The sequence below is a fragment of the Canis lupus genome, chromosome 4 (assembly GCF_011100685.1).
Source record: "Canis lupus familiaris isolate Mischka breed German Shepherd chromosome 4, alternate assembly UU_Cfam_GSD_1.0, whole genome shotgun sequence".
NCBI lineage: Eukaryota > Metazoa > Chordata > Mammalia > Carnivora > Canidae > Canis > Canis lupus.
Window position 1 is genome coordinate 66,877,160 of NC_049225.1, and position 17,604 is coordinate 66,894,763.

General features: G+C 35.5%; 1 long non-coding RNA gene and 1 pseudogene across 1 annotated transcript; one reads left to right on the forward strand and one right to left on the reverse strand.

Moving 5' to 3' along the window:
• Positions 1 to 3,146: 3,146 nt before the first annotated feature.
• Positions 3,147 to 12,574, reverse strand: LOC102151954. The gene is made up of 3 exons (XR_005358498.1): positions 12,467 to 12,574; positions 6,587 to 6,693; positions 3,147 to 3,535 (listed from the first exon to the last, which is right to left on the reverse strand). It is a non-coding gene; the product is annotated as an uncharacterized LOC102151954 (long non-coding RNA).
• Positions 3,411 to 3,532, forward strand: LOC119871704 (annotated as a pseudogene).
• Positions 12,575 to 17,604: the final 5,030 nt, after the last annotated feature.

The following is a 17,604-nucleotide window of genomic DNA, read 5'->3' on the forward strand; positions in this document are numbered from 1 at the left end:
ATATCCTGATTGCATGGATTTTGAGTACTGAACCAGCCTTGCTTTTCTCAGATAAGTCCCATACAACATTTTCTTAAAATTGTTGATTTTAATTTGATTACATTTCACTGAGGATTTTTTTAAAAGATTTTATTTATTTATTCATGAGAGACACAGAGAGAGAGGGAGGCAGAGACATAGGCAGAGGGAGAAGCAAGCTCCTTGTGGGAAGCTTAATGCAAGACTCAATCTTAGGACCCCAGGATCACGACCTGAGCCAAAGGCAGATGCTCAACCACTGAGCTACCCAAGCATCCCTCACTGTGGATTTTTATATCTGTTTTCATGAGAGATAACAGGCTATGTTTTTTGTTTTTTTGTTTTTTTGTTTGCTTTGCTTTTTACCTATAATGTCTTTATCTGGTTATGTTAAAAGGTTCTGGCTTTATAAGATGAATCTAGAAGTTTTCAGTCCTCTTCTGTGGTCTCAAAGAATTTGTGTAGAATTGATATTTCTTTCTTGAATATTTGGTATATCAAGTGCACTCCACTGAACATACTTTAAAGTCAGCAATTTCATGTAAACCAATACCATTCACACCTTAACTAGGAATCCTTGATGTTTTAAAGAAGTTACTTCTCAAATTGACTTTTGGATTTAATTTAACCTAAATTGTAAGAGTGTTTTACAAGGAATTTGATAAGTTGATTCTAAGTTTATGTGGAAGAACAAAAAATAAAGTATTGCTGAAGGATAAAAAGATGATATAGTAAGCCCCCATGAAACATCAATGCTTATTATAAAGCTATAATAATTAAGACAGTATGGGATGGGCTAGGATAGACAAATTGGCCAACATATTAACTAAACCAAGAGGCCAGAAACAAACCAGTACATATAAGGGTATAAGAATATGAGACAAATGAGAGAAATGTGTTATAACTCCCTGAAGAAAGGTTTAGCCTTTAAAAAACAAACAAAAAAGTAGTCTACCTTTTCCCTTGTTTGCATATACACTCTCTCAAATAAATAAATACAATCTTAAAAAAATGAGAGAGAAAATCCTAAGAGTTCTCACCACAAGGAGAGAGTGTTTTTTCTTTTCCTCTTCCTTTTCTGTTTATTGTATCAATATGAGAAGATGGATATTAGCTGAACCTATTGTGGTAATCATTTCACAATATAAGTAAATAAAACCATCATGCTGTATATCTTAAACTTATGCAGTGATGTATGGTAATTCATTTTCAATGAAACTGGGAAAAAATTTCTGTTAACCAAAAAACATGAAGTAAAAATATAGACTAAACTGAGACAAGTTACTTGCAGCACAAAGCCACCAAAGGAATAGTATAGTTATAATATAAAAGACTGTAAATTGGTATGTAAAAGATAAGCAATAGAAAAATCAGCAAATAGAAGACATTCCACAGAAGAGGGACTATAAACGTAAATAAATAGAAAATAAAATGCACAGCATCAGTAGAATTCACATCATTTCAAACTAAGACAGACAGTGAGATACCATTTTATACCCACTATATTGGAAAAACTAAGAAGTCTTATACTACCAAGCAGTAGAGGGTAATGTGGATCAAGAGAATCTCATATACATTACTTGTGGGGAGGTAAATTGTTATGATCATTTTGAAAAATAATTCACTACCATGTAAGTGAAACATTTTTATGCCATAAACATTTTTATGCCTTTTATGCCATAGTAACTCCACTCCTAGGGAAATGTTTGCATAAGTTTACCAAACGATATGTACAAGAATCTTCAGAGTAGTATTATTTATAATTGCAAAACAACAGAAACCGAAATGTAGTTCAGCATCATCAGAAAAATGAAGAAATTATGTTATGCTCTGTAAAATTCTATTAAATAAACTTACATGCAAAATAATGAATGAACTGTAGAAGTATAATATTGATAAAATAAGCCCCAAAAGACTATGTATAATATGATAACATTTTTATAACGTTCAACTATTTAGGGATCCATACACAGTAGGAAACTTTTTTATAATGAAGTAATGATAAGCAATGTTCAGCACAGTGTTTTTAGGTAAAGCAAGGAATTGTGATAGAGTAGCATATGAACCTTCAGTGATTCTGGTTCCATACCAGAGCATTTTATAATTACAATTTACATTGTTTACATATATATCCTTTGGCTTATATCAATTACGTAATTTAACAGTTTTTAAAGATTAAATAAGGTTGCGTATGTGTGTATGTGTATACTTTTAAACTGCTTAGTTGTTATCACTATACATGATTTAATCCTATGCAAGTGGAACGAGCATATGGCCAGATTTCCTGGATTCCTCCAATTCTATACACTGAGTGATGAGAGAAAGAAGTTTCATCTGGATTAAGGGCTCAAGACCACAATATATTTCACTCTAGTGCTATACCATTTCTGCCTGAAGCCCCTATCCCTCAGCCTGTCACTAGCTTAATAGCCTGGGGAAAGAAAAAGTCAAAGAGAAAGCTTTATCACCACATAATGAGTTCAGTTTTTTTGTCTCTTCAATCTCCTCTTCAAAAAAGAGAAGCAAACAGAAGACCAAATCAGTTACAAATCCTGAACATAAATATGCCAGAGGCCTTCCATAATCCTACAACCTATCCATTATCTTCTTTTGGAAGAAAATAAAATCAAATAAAAGGGAATAAAAGGGGAACAGAAAGAAACAATGCCTGACTGGTTGCTGAAATTATTCTATTTTTGACCCACTGAAGCTCAAGTCACATTTTTAGCTTTCAGATAAACTTGTACAAAAACTGGATCCAGGACTTCTTTCTGTGGTCCAATTAATCTAGCACTATATATGTTGCAGATCATATGTCAAGTAGTGTGAAGCAGCCATTCCCAAGACATATTCTTGCCATGCCCTTGCCAAAACAAGTAGAAGCCTCCCTGAACCTATCAAAATTCATACTTTAAAAACTTCCATCCATATCAACTGTATGATTGTGGAAATCTCAATTAGCATATGATGGTTTCAACAAATTGAAGAAAATCTTATAAGAATCCATGAGAGATGTCTCTACTACTTACTGAAGCCATAAGCCACCTGTTTAGGGTTAGAGCAGAGACAGAACACAGAACAATTAAAGGTAACTCAAGGGGCACCTTAAAAAAAAGATCTTTAAAAAAGAAAGGTAACTCAATTATATGCTTATATCATTCAAACATAATTGGGTGATATATTCCAAAGTAACACTTATTTAAAAACTTCCTTCCTTTGCCCATAAGTTTTCATCATATGCTACCTATAATTTTATTCTGATTTCTCTCTAAAAAATGTGAGAGAAAGAAAACATGTTAAAAATTCTTCTGGGGACCTTGAATCAGCCTTGTTCTCCACCTTCTCTTTCTTTCACTCTCTGTTAGGTAGATGCTCCCAAAGAGAATGGGATGAGGCACTGTTTGTGGTCTGTTAGACTGGCTACAGCTAACAGGCTCCATTCTAGTGCTATAGTAGCTCCAGTGGCACAGGGCTGGATGATTGTGGCTCTCAGTTTCAGGTCCTAGGGATGCAGGACCTGGAAAATTAAAAAAAAAAAAAAAAGACCTTTTTTAAATAAAAATAAATTTTATTTTTTATTTTTTTAAGATTTTATTTATTTATTCATGAGAAACACAGAGAGAGAGGCAGAGACACAGGCAGAGGGAGAAGCAGGCTCCATGCAGGGAGCCTGATGTGGGACTCGATCCCAGGTCTCCAGTCATACCCCGGGCTGCAGGTGGTGCTAAATTGCTGTGCCACCAATAAAAATAAATTTAAAAAAAAATTTTAAGGGAAGGAGAGGGAAAAATCTGGGTTCATAAAGCCAGAATCATCCTTATTGGTTTGTGAAAGAGGAAGGACTGTGGAAAAATTATAAGTTAATAATTTTTTACTAAAACTATATGAATCATTCTATATATCTGTGCAATCTGAGCCACCTTTATCTTAACCAGTGGTTCTCAATTAAAAACACTTAAGGGGCTATGATTTTAAAAATTTAAGGGGCATCTGGGTGGCTCAGTCAGTTAAGCATCTCCCTTTAGCTCAGGTTGTGATCTCAGGATCCTGGGAACCAATCCCATGCTGGGTTCCCTGCTCAGTGGGAAGTCTGCTTCTCCGTCTCCTTCAGCCCCTCCTCTCTGTTCACACATCTGCTCTCTCTCTCTCTCTTAAATATTTTTTTAAAAAACAATAAAAAAATTAAACATTTAAGGAACTTTTATTCTTCCTTTACTACTGAGGGATAATTTTGCTGGATATAGAATTCTAGATTAGTGAGTTTTCTTTTCTTTTAAGATTGTATTTATTTATTCATGAGAGACACAGAGAGGCAGAGACATAGGCAGAGGGAGAAGCAGGCTCCCTGTGGAGAGCCTGATGCAGGACTGGATGTCAGGACCCCGGGATCGTGACCTGAACCAAAGGCAGATGCTCAACCACTGAACCACCCAGGCACCCCATGAGTTTTTCTTTCAACACTTTAAATAATTCATTCCACTTTGTCCTTGCTTGAATGGTTTTTGATGAGAAGTCTGCTGTAATTCTTATCCTGTTTCTCCATAGGTAAAGTGTTTCATTCCCTGTGACTTAACATTTTCTTTCAGCCTTTGATTTTCTGAAGTTTGAATAGGATTTGCCCGTGCGTGTGTGTGTGTGTGTGTGTGTGTGAGAGAGAGAGAGAATGAGAGAGAGAGAGAAAGAGAGAGAGAGATCCTGCTTGGCTGTACTCTCTAGATTCATCAATCTCTCTACATTTAGGGAGAGTGATTTTCCCTATGACTTCAGTTTTCTGATAAGTTCAACAAAAATCATTGATTTTTAGTTTATTCCAATATTTTTCTTATAAGGACAGGAATGATGACTTATAAGCTCTTTACATGTCAAAACTAAAGCCAGAAGTCTTAGGGGGCTTTTAAAATTCAATTGAACTGGGTTGTTGAAAGGAATTTGTGTTTTTTTTACTCTCTGGAATGATTATAATATGTAGCCAGTATTAACAGCCTCTTCCCTTAGATCTTTAGATCTTAAAACATTTCTAAATTATGTCACTATTCAAGTCTCTTAATAAGAGATAATGTGAAATACCCTATTTATAATTTTCTTTCTGACGAATATCACATGGTATATCCATTTAATAGCATTTTTCTATGATGATCATTAAAAATGTGAGAGCACAACTGTGACACTTCTGGGCTTAATCCTGCATGTCAGAACCAAGCTGCCACTTTTACTTAACATGATCATCTATCACTTCCTAAAACTTCACTCACCTGGGACAAATCACTCCTGACCAGTCATTTTTTACATACTTTCCCTTGCTATTACCCTAGAGAACTCTAAAATCCATACCAAAAAACCCCACCAGAATTCCTAGTTTTATAGATCCTGAAGTCCTAAGAACTTTACTTCTACTCCTCTTAAATACTCAACCACATGGTTGCTCTCTATCTTACCTGACCTGAATAATACTGTCATAATACACTTATGGCATCTCTTCTCTTTGACTATTGATTCTTATTCTCCCTCATTAGGTTTTCTTCTTCCATTCTCCCCTAATTGTGTCTTTCAGTGTTGCTTTCTTCCATTCTTCTTTGTTTTCTAAACACTTCCCATAAGTAATTTTATCAAACATTTTGACTTCAATTATCATCCATCAACAAAACCAAAGAACTGTGCCTCCACTTTCCCCAAGAAAACATGTTTAAAAGTAGATATCTATAGTTTGGTTGTATATATTTTATATATTTCATAATTTGAAGGTACATAGTTGGAATCTTTTTCACTTTTCCAATTACATACAATAATTCAAAACATATTCTTTTTGAAAAAGTTTCAAATAGCCATCAAATTTAAAAAGAGCCTACCACAAGAAAAAACTTAGCATCAGTAGTCTAGGCAAATGATATGTCATTTCTAACTGATCGACTGAATTTTAATCATCTACGTGCTGCTCCATGCAAACATAAGAGGTGATATTCATTAACTGAGGAGAATTACAATTGTCATCAATTACTTGCTGCTTTACTTTCTGTGTAAAGGTCTAGTCTCTTGAACTATACAGTAATCTCTTCCCCCTCTGTAGAAAGACTTAGGTGTTTCACTTCTTTAGGAAAATACATCCAGAAAAATGAAACTCAAACAAGGTTAGCAACAAGGTTCTGGGACCTTGTCACCCTCTGAATTTAGAAATCATCCAGATGACTCTGTTACAAATCAGAGTAGCTCCGTCTGGTCCAATGTTGAAGATCTAGTAGTGATTGATAGGTATTTGTTAATTGATTGATGTCTGTCTGATACAGTGAGAAATTTGACTCCACATTTAATATATAGAAAAAGGGAATCCCTGGATGGCTCAGTGGTTTAGCATCTGCCTTTGGCCCAGGGCATGATCCTGGAGACCCGGGATCTAGTCCCATGTCAGGCTCCCTGCATGGAGCCTGCTTCTCCCTCTGCCTGTGTCTCTGCCTCTCTCTCTCTCCCTCCCCCTCTCTCTCTCTGTGTCTTTCATGAATAAATAAATAAAATCTTTAAAATGATAATAATATATAGAAAAAGATGACATTTTTCTAATATGTAAGAAAGTTACCTTGTTGTTTTGTTTTGCTTGTGCTTTTATTTCCTCTTTAGAAATTTGACTTTGGATGCAAACAGGATAACTTTCTTGCATTAATGGAGTTATCATCCCTCAATTTTCTTTGAAACAAGAAGCTAAGAATTATTATATGAACATATGATCACTAAACTCTCCAAAAATTCTCATTAGTTCATAGGATATTTCCCTTTTTATAAAATAAAAATTATTTACTTATGGTTATTCAGCATACATCATGATTATCTGTCATCTATAACCTTCTACTATGACCCCTTTCCATTTTTTCCAAGTAAGCAGTAACATTTCCATCATTAAATATCATTTAAATCATGATTGTATCTAGAGAAAATAATTTCTTTTTTTTTTTAGAAAATAATTTCAAATATGGGACAACATAAAATCTAGATTCCAGCACCAATCATATACCATACTTAACTAGAGGACACACAATTTGAGAAGTGAGATGTAACACAGCATTAAATTAGCTCCTCAGCACAGTAAGATATTTAGTAGGCCATTATTTTCACAGTTCATCACAATGAGTAGCTTTGCCATATTTGCTTTATAGGGAACATTTTATCCACCCCATAAAAATCTTTTTTCCCCCATCTCCTCTTCTTTAAGCAAGGGTTGATAATCAGACATTGAATTTTAATAAGTGTAAGAATATCCTAGTTCACTGAGATTAGAAGCTTTCCTTTGCAAGATTCCATTCTTGCTTCAGGAAAACTTCTCTAACACTCTCCAGCATAATATATTGTTACTGCTTTGACTTTCATTCCCAAATAACTCCATTAATTACCAACAACCAGACTTCACTTCCTTACGATGTTTTGTGCACCTGGTTTGCAGACAGGATGTAGTAACAGAAGCCGACACAGCACACCCAGACCGCAGTACAGGCCAGAATGTTGGCTACTCTCAACTAATTTTATGTGTCTGTGGAAAACAGAGCTTTGGATTTCAACCAGCTGAAATTACTGTTTGCTATTTTTCTATTCAACACCAACATTTTCTGTACAAAATCAGAACAAGGAAAGTGAATTTTCAAGATGGTGATCAAGTCATCTTTTACTTGCAGACCTATTCAAATAAGTATGGATTCACATGTTGAAATAGAAACCTTGTGAATCAAAGCCTTCCAATAATTTGGGTCTTTGTCATTGACTTTGCATATTACAGCATGATATCTTTCTAGTAACAATTACACAATAAAGGCTGAGGGCTCCTCTGGAAAAACAAACCAAAAAAAGCCTTAATATACTGCATTCTTATTTACCATTTACATCTATATTAGTTCAGGGAGTTGAATGTCTATTTAAAATAAGTCTTAAAATGCCTTCTCTGCATGTGGCATGAGCTCCATGCCTGTAGTATGCCCAACAAATATTTTGGGGAAAGAAAAATGCTTTGTTTTTATTTTGAAACCAGGCTTTTTTCCCTCCTATTTCTCTCACATTAACTTGTTTTGTAATATTCAGGGTAAGTTTTCTGATAAGAAACTAGCCACAGGAGCTGTCTTTGGATCTTGCCTCCCTGGGATCTAATAAAACCTCCAAATAAAAGTGTCAATGAAGTTGATAGTGAACTGTCCCAAGACCAGCCATGTAGGATGTAAGAAGCAAGCTGTCTATGAGAATGTAAGAAAAGTACATTCCGCACTTTGACTAGGAGGTTATATTGAGCTAAAGATACAGATGAGGAAAAGACCATAGTATAATTCCTCAAAGATCTCCAGCACAACTGAATTAAAGTTTATAACTACAGACACTTTAAGGTACATTACAAAAATCCTTACACTAACTTCAGCATTCTAAAATAAAATGCAGAAAGATATTCTCTGGGCTTTATATGCTCTCTCTGGACCCCATGGACCTTGATTTAGGGAGATCTAGGATCACAAAAACCAACTCAGGACTGCCTTCAGGGCCACTGCATGGTACCCCAGGAAAGAACCAGAATCTTTTCATAATAACAACATACTGTTTGGACCAAATTTATTTTACTTCCCATAATATTATCAAGAAAAATGGAATGAGGTGATTGATTTTGTGGGAGGACTGGGGTAAGGGCCAAGCATGACAGAAATATTTAGAGCTACAGAAAACTGGAAATTTAAATTTTTTTCTTTCTTAAGGATAAGACTACTTCATTTTAAAATTAAGTGGAACTTTGCTCCCAAAAGATTTAATATTCTAAATTTTTTCTAAAGTAAGAACAGATAGGAAGGTAGAAAAGTCACTGGACTATACAACAAAATGAAATCTGCAACAGCATTTTCTCTAATATTGATTTCATCATTGAAGAAATAATTGGAATTTTTCTTCTAGAGTACAGACTTTGATAGAAATGTCGAAAGATTTTTGCTAACGTTATCTTTTAATCTTAGTCCTTGTGGCAATTATTCCCAGACCTTATTGTGGTTTCCTGCACAAAATTATACCCTTAAGCAAAGCAGCCTTGCATTTACTACAGCCCAGGACAATAAAAAGTCAACAGCAGGAGAAAATATGTTTTATATGTTCAGTTAACTTTACACAGAACTGGAAAATATTGGCAAGTGGCACTTAATTATATGTTATTCTAGTTTCTTTAATATATATAAAAATTGCCAACTTGAAGAGAGATTATTAATTTCTGGTTATTTAGAGAAACAATAACTATTTCTATTATTAAAGCCTTCAAAAAATAGCCTTTGTATTTATGACTTTTAAATTCTTCTACTCAATTTATAGCATTATCATTTATTTTTAATTTAAATTATCTTCATATATAAAATGAAGGAACAGTGATTTTATTTGATACACATAAAAATATAAACTAGACCTAATTTCTTTAGCAGGTTGATTTGGGACTTGTATTAATTTAATATCATCTGGATTAGAGATCTTCCCATTGGTGGTAGAGTACATATGCATTAATTATATATTGCTATATAATAAATTACTCCCAAACGTGGCTGCTTTAAATAGCAGACATTTATTTTCTTACAGTTTTGGTAGGCCAGAAATTCAGGGGTGGCTTCACTGAGTGGTTCTGGCTCAGGTTCTCTCATGAGATTACATGCAAGATGACAGCCAGGGCTATAGTCATCTGAGTGCTTGGCTGGGGTTGTAGGATCTGCTTCCAAAATTTCTCACTCTTTCATGCTTACTGGCAAGAGGCCTCAGTTCCTCACTGGTTATTGGCAGGAAGCATCAGGTTCTTGCACATAGGGTTTCCATTGGGCTTCTTGAGTGTCCTTACAAAATGGCAGCTGGCTTTCCCAAAACCAAGTCATTTAAGGAAGCAGGAAATCAAGGGGAAGCCACAATGTCTTATCACTTAGCTTTAGAAGTCACATTTAGAAGCCACCATTTCCATAATATTCTATAGGTTACAAAAATTATCTCTGTTCTACATGGGAGGAAAATATACCAGGATGTGAACACCAGGAAATAGAGATGGGTGCGATGAGCTACAACAATCTAGTCCAGAAAGGAAGAAAAATCAAGAAGAAGAAGAAGAGGACAAGGAGGAAAGAAAGAAGAGGAAGGGAGGAAGGAGGAGGAAGAGGAGGAAAAGAACAACAACACAACAGAAAGAAAAATCCCCATATACATGAAAGATGGATAGCAAGGTCATAGACAGTAAAAATTTCAGAACTAGCTGGCACATTTTTAGTATTAAAACATTTCTTGAAAATAGCTGCACAAAAGCTACTCACACTTTAAAATAAAATGCACAGGCAAGTGACCAAAACCTTGTGGGATTCTAGGCATGTACCTGCCTTTTATTCGGTTATTTTAATTTCAATTCTCAAATCTTTCAATAATTGAGACTCCTTATGATTGCTGCTTAGATTTCCTACTCCTTCTAAGCACTAATAAGATGGTGAATAACGTGTATAAGAAGGACCTCATGAAATTTTACCAACAGAAATTTAAATCAAATGATATAAATAATAATTTGTTACCATTTGAGTTGTAAGCTGACACTATTGGTGGGTATCAGCCCATGGCTATGTAACTAAAAAATAAGATTTGTAAACTATAATCTGAGTTTGTACATATATAAATAAAATCTCTGCTAGAAATGCCGTGTGTGTATCCTACATGTAAACCTATGTGTAATAGAGGCCATACGGAGGCATGAACTAAAAGCATTTTTACAGTTTCTCAAAGTCCTAAAGATGTCTGACTCATTGGTCCTACTTTTTGACAAGAAATCTTCACAGGAAACATCACATAACCTGGATTAGTTTTACTTCCTCATTACTGACTTTCTAGTTGCACTCAAGGACCTATATCCTCCAGATTGACAATGAACTCTTAATGGAGTTCAATAGTTCCCCACCATCCAGGAAATGACAGTGAGAAACTTATCAATGATGAGTTCAAACATTTTATTTGCCCAATGTCTGCCCATAGTAACAGATGTCCAGAAAGTACACAGCCTTAAATTAGAGATAGACATTAGCCAGAAGGGAAAAATAGTGAATCTAAGTGTGAAAGATGGTAAAAGAGCACAATAAAATAAAAAAGAGAAGTGAATTTGCAGAAGGAGGAGAGAAACAATAGAAAGGATAAAAGCATAAGCTGAGATACATGGAGCAAGGAAGGTATACAACTTCAAGTGGGGGAAAATACAAAAACAATACAAAAAAAACAACACACACAAAAAAAAAATAAAAGAAAGAGAGAAGAAAGAGAAAAAAGAAAATGCTATGAGAGAAGAGATAAAAGAGGCTTTATTAGAATTAGCATCCAGGCACGCCTGGGTGGCTCAGTGGTTGAGCATCTGCCTTTGGCCCAGGGTGTGATCCCGGGATCTGGGATCAAGTCCCCCATCAGGCTCTTAACAGGAGCCTGCTTCTTCTCGGCCTGTGTTTGCCTCTCTCTGTGTCTCTCTCATGAATAAATAAATAAAATCTTTTTTTAAAAAAAGAATTAGCATCCAGCACAGCAGTTACCAAGAAACACTGCAGAACATCAAGTACAAGCAGAAAGATACTCTGACCCACACACAGACATAATAGAAGAGAGTCTTGGGATTATAACTGGCTCAGTAGTCAGAAGTGAGGAGTGGAGTTAGAGACAAATCTGGGCTTGTATTTAGGGAGTGTTAAGCCTCATAGAGAGAGAAGAGGACATCTTGGGAGGAGCTGGGGATAAAAATGTGGCACAGAAAGTCAGGAGATTCCAAATAGCATTAGGTGTCACAATGGAGCAAAGGAGGTTGGAGGACAGACCCCAGACAAGTTCTAAAGAATATACTTATATTTTCCTTGACACAAAAGACAGACCTCCAGTACTAAAATCACCTAATGGCACAAAGCAGTTTATCACAAGAAGATGACCCATTAATCAAGAAACTATGAATTAAACATTAATTATCCATGACACAAGAGACTATAGGACTCATAATGCCAAAGTGGCTTTACTGAAATCCTTAATTTGCAAAATTTTATATATGGAGTTATATTCATGAATGCAGCATATTACCAGACACTCCACAGATACTAAATGAGCTATTCTTTCACTTGAATTTCTTACTTACTTCCTTATGACTTAAAAATGTAAGAAAAGAGTAATGCTACCTTTGGGCATTTTTAGTAGGAGGCTAAACAAATGTGAGTGGGGGTTAACCATGTAGCAATCAAGGATGTGGCTAAAAAAATATAGAGGTGGAATAAATTGAAGAGCCAAGTAGCTCTACAAATCTGTGGTTCTATTGACCACATTAGAGTATCAATTTATATAAACAGTGCACTTTTAATCTTTTGAAGTACTTCCACATATTTTCCATATTCCATTTCATATCCTTACAACAGTCCTAGGGTAAGTTGGACAGGTATAATTATATCTTTTCATTTAGCTGGAGAAATAGACTCACGGAGGATAAATGGCTTCTATAAGCTGGTGAGTAACAGAGATATAGTATAGGAGTACCCTGAATCCCAGCGTGGTTTGTCTCCCCCAGACCAAGCCTCTGGAACTTGAAAACAATCACTAGGAATATTGCTGAACTATAGATTCTAATGTAGTAGTTCTAGGGTGGGACCCTAGGACTCTGCATTTCTAACCAGCTCCCAGGTGATACCAATGCTACTGATCTATATTCTACACCAGACTGCATCTAATCCAGTAATTTCTTGGGCAGCCTGGGTGGCTCAGTGGTTTAGCACCGCTTTTGACCCAGGGCATGATCCTGGGGACCCGGGATTGAGTCCTACATCAGGCTCCCTGCATGGAGCCTGCTTCTCCCTCTGCCTAGGTCTCTGCCTCTCTCTCTCTCTCTCTCATGAATAAATAAAATATTTTAAAATAATAATTCAGTAATTTCCTAAATCCGTAGCTATCAATTATTTTTTAAAATATGGATTCAGGAACCTTAGTTCAGGTACAGATTTGGTACAGAACCCTGATCTCTGCATTTTCTTTAAAGTTCCATGGATGATTCTGATTAATAACCAGGGCCGAGGATATTTTCACACTTATAAAGTCATAGCACCTGTATGTACATACATTTAAAAATCTTTAAGAGAGTATTTTCATTGCAACTATTAGGAATTCTGGTTCTCTCCTAACTCACCACAAGAGAACTTTTTCATCCATTTGTAAAATATTGAACTCTTTCAGATTTCTCTCTCTCATTTTTTGATCTCAAGATTTTCATTTCTCCAGTTTCCAAGGTACAAAATGTTCCACCACTCTATAATGCCACAAAATGTCAGTTTCACTCATTCTTGTTTAAAATAACATCACTTACAAATTTCAATCCCTATTTTCTTTGACCTTTTAAGATGTCTATGGTTCTTGAAGAATTTAGGTGTAATTTTCATTATAAGGCACATTTTAGAGGTCTATACAGAGAGATAAGAATGAAGTGTTCAAGATATAAAAATCATTTCAAGAATTACAGTTTGAAAGGGAAAAAACTAATATCTGAGTGATGATTAAAGAGATGGCAACCCTACTGCTGCAGTTAAGCTTCTCAAGTGAACTCACGGCAAAGACTAGTTGAGATAAGAACAAGCACTGATAGAAAGCATTAGAAACGATGTGCCATGCTGGTCTTGCATGTGGTCTTTGAGCGTTTGATAAACTAGCAAGTTATCTTCCAGAATCTCCACTCACTGATTTGAGGCACAAGTTAAGAATAGTCTAAGGATGCACACAGCTTTCTTTTTATTTTATAAGGATGACCTTGGCTTTGAATTGCTAAACTCTACTGTAGCCCATGTCACTCTTTATATAAAAGTAAACAAAGGTGGTGATCATAGGCTATAGATTCTGGAAGAACAGTCTGGGCAATTGAGAGTTCTCCCCATGCACAATCTCAAGTTATTAATGTTACTTTTTTGGGGGTACTAATGGGGTAATATCACCAGAGCAGAGATGTCTTCTCAGTTTACAGTGGTCTTAATATCACAGTAATTTTTTCATAGCACACTCTAAGCTAAAAGAAATACTGAACAGTTCTACTTAATCAGTAGTTAGGGTTTAACAATTTGCTAAGTATTTATATCCTAACAACTCCGTTTCTGTTGAGCACAGTACAACATCTCAAACCTTAGAATCAGAGAGAACACTGCTACATCATTTCCTGTTCCAAAATGATTTTCACAAAATCCTTGCTTTCTATCATAGAAAACCCAGCCTCACAAAGATACAACATGAACAAATGGAACATAGCAATCTAATGTTTAAATTGTTAGCTCACATAGTATCCAAAACAGGTTACTGTAATTTCCATTGAAATTTTAAAATATCTAAAAAAAAAAAAAGAAATTTTAAAATATCTAGTAATGTCCCTATAAATCTGCTGCAGCTCCACAAAATGCCTTTGTACACAATTTTAAAAAGCTCTAGCAAATTTGAAGCCCCAGACTCAGATTTCTGGTCCTGGCCACTGAACCTTCTAGCCATGTCTTATGGGGGAAATCTATTAATTACTCTGAGCTTCAATTTCTTCATTTTAAAATATAAACAGTTTCATCACTCTAAAAACGAACATGACTAAAAGTACTTTAGTATATAGAAATACTATACTAGATATGTATTTCCTTAAAAGTGGTCTAGTATAGCAAATTTTAAACTTTTATTTTTTTAAAATCTAGAATTCTTTCTTCAATAAAACACCCTTAAGTTACAAAGCACACATGTGAGATTAGACATAAAGATACTCCATTGGAAAAGGCATGTTGGTCATTTCCCTCAGACCCAGCCCTTTATCTCTTTATGCTCTGCTATGTTCCAAGGGGGATGGATTCCCACTTTCTTGCAAATTGGCTTAACACTGGGCTTGTTTTATAAGCTATTGGAAGAAGAATCTAATATTCCTCCCATCCTGTCTTCTGGAAACATCTTCAGCAGTCCTGCATTCCATCTCCCATTAAAGACTCCCTCCTACAAGGTTCTCATTCCTATCACATGGCCTCAGCTCCTCCTCCTGTCTCACTCATCCAATGGGTAAGGGTGGACTCCAACAGATGCTTTACTTGGAGTTGCCTCAACTTCCCCAAGTTGCTATCTCAAGCTTGTACCTAATATCCTGTATTAAATTTCCTACACCAATTTACCAATTTTTTTGCTGTTAGGTTTTACTTATGACTGATCTCTAACTGATACTAAGATGTGAATAGCCCAAAGCACTGTCTTTAGGCCCCAGGCTTCTGATATAGTGTTCCTTTGGCACATCTGAAAAACGGAAGGCTCATTTCTCATTCTATCACTAAAAAGCTGTACAATTTTAGGCAAGTCACAGAATCTCTGAGCCCCATTTTCCTAATTCTGCAAAGGTCATACCTACCTCCACTCCTGATAAATGGAAACTATTTGGTTTGATTTTAAAAGATCAGACTGACCTTTATTACAACCCAGGACTTTGTGTCTTTGGATAAAGGGTTTACACTTAAAAATGAAGACGTTGATTTTCAAGACACCAAAAAAAAAAAAAAAAAAAATAGACCTCTCCTCCACACTCACCATCACAACCCAGGCCTAGCTTTACAGAAAGAAAATTATGAACTGTTCTTTCAAACAATTAGATGGGAATGAATGAATTTCTATCAATTGCAAAAAAGTTAAAACAGATCTTGTTTACAGCTACTGATTCATGTTTCTATTCTGATCTTGGTGTTTATGCCTAACAACCCACACTGGTATTGTGCTCATTCCTTCTTGTATTGTGGTTTCAGCACTTCCAGAGTGGTTTTAGGCACTCCTAATCCAAATTTTAGGTTCATGTACTCAGAGATAATTATCTTTGGTTGCAAGGAGGATGCACACATGACAGAAGATGGAATTAGACAATTATGGTTTGAGAATTGCTGCTCCAAATAGAAAAGTTGAAACATATATGTTTGTAAATAACTGTGGCCTAGAGTATATTGTAGGGTTTTTTCCTCAATAAAACTTTTTTTCTTTAAGTTCCATGTTCTGTAGCATCAACTCTGTCTGATAGAAAGAAAATATTTGGGTCAATGTCACTACCATGCATAGTCTGATCCATGACTGAGTATTGATTAAATAGACTACAGCAATATGAATACATTGTATTGTGACTCCTCTTATCAGCCTGGCCCCTAGGATATAATAAACTTGGAAAGGAGCAAGAGTGAGTCTTTTCCAATATGTATTTCCCATGCCAGCATAACTGCCTGACGCACAAGTGGCTTTCCAAAGAACTGAGATGAGTAAATGAATACAGGCAAGGCTCGATTAAAACCAACTGATGCCTTCAGCACAGTCCAACAACAGTGTCTCCTCAGCCAGGGCTCAAAATGAAGACCTTAAGAATCATATGTATAAATCAGCTGGTAAGTTAAATGCTAGCCAGGCTCACCAGCTATGTTTACACTGGATATAAGGGGAAACTCTCAAGCCATGAGATAGAAACAAATGTGGAATCTGACAACAGCTTTAACCCAAACTTTTAGTCACTCATCATGACAAAGAAAATGTCTAATAATAACAGATTAAAGTAAAATATGGCAGATAAAGATGATACCAAAAAAATGAACTGACATCAAGAGCAGCAGTGAGTGGGGAGAAACTCTAACGTTCTTCTTCCTTGGTGTACTTGCTTATTTTGCTTAACAATTAATCCAGGCTGAATGGATGGCAGAATATGTAGGGCTTATATTAGAGAAACTCTCCCTTAACAGTCTCCCTGATTTTCCCAAAACGCTTTAAGCCCCAGGCCACAGTTCTATTCCATGACTCTTCTTTCTTCATATATCTTTTCCACTTTCCCCAATTCTATGAAATCATGCCTGAGAGAGCTTTCCTCTGGTAGCACTCTGCACCCTCACCACCCAAGCCTCTGGCCACCTAGTCAACCAATGTTGTTGCATAATGTGCACAACAGTAAGGAAAGCATGGGAATATAAAGGAAAGATAAAACAACTGCAGTGCCTTCATCCTGAAAATAGTTATTATCTAGCTTGATAGCCAATGCACATATGCATGAAAATATTCTAGGTCTCAATTTCATCATTACATCAACAGGAAAATGTAGTTTTTCCTAGCGCTATCATTCTATGACTGTAAGACTTAGAAAGTAATAAATCACCAAGTCCAAATTGATAGAGTATTTGCAAAATGACACAATAAAATCGGAGAGTTACTAAGTCATACAAAGTTATCCAAGAGTCATAGTTAAATGAATTAGATAGACTTCTGAGTAGAGGGTACAGTCTGAATGACATTGGATAAATAAGATCTTAGGAATGAGAAGCCCTCAAGAAGTCTCTCACTCCACCCCATTATTCAGATTTATTAAATCTTAACATTTTTTCATACTTTTCACAAATCCCTATTGTTAAGAAATATTGTTAACAATAGTGATTTCTGTGATGTTGATCCTATTCTCCTTCCCCACTGGATAAATCAATTGGAAGAAGAATGGATAAATTAACTAAGATATACTCATACTATGGAATACTCTACAATAGTTATAAGAAATAAGTATGAACATAGACAAAATTTTAAAACAATGAATGGTTAGGTTGATTTCAGTTGTTCACC